General features: G+C 43.7%; 1 pseudogene; it reads left to right on the top strand.

Annotated features, from left to right (window-relative positions):
* The first annotated feature begins 1919 nt into the window (after positions 1 to 1919).
* Positions 1920 to 2034, top strand: LOC136658242 (5S ribosomal RNA; annotated as a pseudogene).
* The last annotated feature ends 751 nt before the right edge of the window (positions 2035 to 2785 follow it).

Raw genomic sequence — 2785 nt, 5'->3', positions numbered from 1 at the left:
CCACAGGGTAGATGGGACTCGTTAGCCTGGGAAGGCAGCTCATCTGAGAGAAGGAAAACTCTGATCCCAAACCTCCACTGCCTTGTGGCTACATCCAGTTATGGAAAAGGCTTCAGGAGTCAACCTTGAGGCAAAATCCGGAGCTGGATTCCCTGAGGCGGTTCATGGCTAAACACAGTCACTTTCTGGCAACTCCTGTGACGCCGTTGGAACCAACTGTATTGGCTTCTGCCTTTCCCTTGGACCATTTCAGCGACGTGGAGAGGGGGGATTTGCTGCATGGGTGACAGCCTATCCTCCATACCTACTTTACCCAGGCTTTGCGCACTGGAGAGGACACTCTGTTCCAGAACCACCATTCAGAGTGCGATACCATAGTCTTCCGAGACTGAAGGATGCCAACATGAATATCTTACTGAGGAATTGAAAACCACAACTTTCCCTGGCCTACTGTAGAGCTGAATTTGCAGTGCCACAGATGTTGTTGCAGTGAGCATTTCAAAGATTATTTGAATCTTAGTTGTATCTGTGTATTTTTTTTAACCAATCACATGCATCAGTGTCTGTGAAAAGTACCCCATTTTGTCACCCTTGGGTTTCATGCTAATAAATGAATAGTAATGTGCAATATGTATGTACTGTGAAAATGTTTCATGCTCCACAATGAGGACATGAGCATGATAAATGATAAAAGTGAGCACTTTGTCCTAAAGGAGAAATAAAAACTCTCATAAATGGGAATGATAGGGGTTTTTGAAACTTTGTTTTATTAAAGAAAAGGGTGAAAATACTAAAGTGCTACTGACGGCCAAAGAAAAATGTGATATGATTTTCACTAGAAGCAAAACAAGCACATTAATACATTGTGCCATGAGAAAAATCTCTGAGAAGGAGCTAATGGAGGAGACTGTCAATACATTTTCATCTCCAAACTTATGACTTTTGCTGAAAGATTTTAGTTTTTTTTTTTTTTTAAAGCAGCAAAAATTACAGCTGCACGTATACTTGATTTTTATACATAGAAAAAGAAAAAAAATTCTCATAAGTTATGATGGAGATTTTCTGTGTAAGCCTCCCAGAGGCAGATTAATGTGTGGGCAGAGAAGAGAAGGTAAGACAGGTAATCGCTTTCCGAGGTGTCTCTAATATTCCAATATGCAATTGAAATTTACAGTGTGACAGCAGCATATAAAGGAAGAGAAAATAACAGATAAAACTGGGGTCACACAAATGCATGAAAATGAATCTTATAGGGAGTTGTCCGCCAAGACGTTTAGAGAAATGGCCGTGGTCGGTTGGCAACCTTCAGTCTCGAAAGACTATGGTATAGGCCTACAGCACCCGGTATTCCCAGGCGGTCTCCCATCCAAGTACTAACCAGGCCTGACCCTCCTTAGCTTCAGAGATCAGACAAGATCAGGCATGTGCAGGGTAACAGTTGTTGCAAAGGTGGTTATAATTGAATTGGTAGGGAGGCCCCAACCACAGCTTCCCCTTCTGTACTGCAACATATGTAGATCCATTTCTATTTTCATTGGATCCTGGCTCCAACCCCGCACGGTCTCAGCCTGCCCACGGGAACATCTGCCACCTGCCCCCCCCCCACCGTGGAACGCCCCCATTCCGCCTTCCTTCCCCCCACCTTCCCCAAACTCCTTACCTTTGCACAGACACAGCGGGGCGCATTTTGGCTTCTGGAGGCTGGTGTGTGCCTGACACCTCTGGACCAGCACAAGGGACTTGCGCCAGCCCAAGTCCCCTTGCGCCAGCAGGTTTGGATTGTACCCATCGTCTGATATAAATCTAACTTCAGTGATTTTTGTATCACCTGCAGATCTTGTCTGATCTTGGAAGCTAAGCAGGGTCCGGCCTGGTTAGTACTTGGATGGGAGACTGCCTGGGAATACCGGGTGCTGTAGGCTTATACCATAGTCTTTCCATGCCCGATCTCGTCTGATCTCGGAAGCTAAGCAGGGTCAGGCCTGGTTAGTACTTGGATGGGAGACCGCCTGGGAATACCGGGTGCTGTAGGCTTATACCATAGTCTTTCGAGACTGAAGGTTGCCAACCATATAGATTTGGAAATTTCTTCACTTTTCACTCTTCCCCCTGCAGTCATTAATGAATATGTTAATTAAGCGCATTCACCGAGGCCATAATACTTATCCTTGGGGTTCTTCAGTGTCTTCAGAATTTTAATCAATTAAGATGAAATTAATGTCCAAGCGTAACCTAATCTCCAGTAAATGAGCATCTCATTAATAATATTGCACCTTAATGATCATCACCTTAGTCATACATTAACAAGGATTTCACGAAGGCATCGTGAGTCTATTTTTCTCAAGGTTGTAAATGTCTTGGAGCTTTAGCACTTGTTAATTCAGAAAAATAAAAAAAATTAAAAAAAAAACAACCTTTAATAGCATCTTTCTGAAGCCCTCTGATGAATTATCAGGGGCAGTCGGCATGGTTTTTGTGGTTCCACTATTTCTGCAGCACTAAGGGCTTAGGAAGATAGGAAAGAGGAATGTGTTTGGGAGCTATTCAGCTGATGAACACTTGAAGCAGAACTATGAAAAGCCGGACTTCTAGTTCATCCAGGTCAGCATTGGCTATCGGCAGTGACGCTCCCCATCTTACCCGAAGATGGTCGATTGAATTTGAAACCTTTTGTATGAAAACATGTGCTTTAAATTTGAGCTTTGGTTCCTTCCATTGAAGTGCATCCCTTCTCTTTCCTTCCATTCCACTAAAGGCGCAATCCTAACTTACTTTCCAGCACCAG

The sequence above is a fragment of the Tiliqua scincoides genome, chromosome 7, assembly GCF_035046505.1.
Source record: "Tiliqua scincoides isolate rTilSci1 chromosome 7, rTilSci1.hap2, whole genome shotgun sequence".
Lineage (NCBI taxonomy): Eukaryota > Metazoa > Chordata > Lepidosauria > Squamata > Scincidae > Tiliqua > Tiliqua scincoides.
Note: the sequence above shows the minus strand (reverse complement) of the source record. Positions and strands in the feature narration are given on the sequence as shown.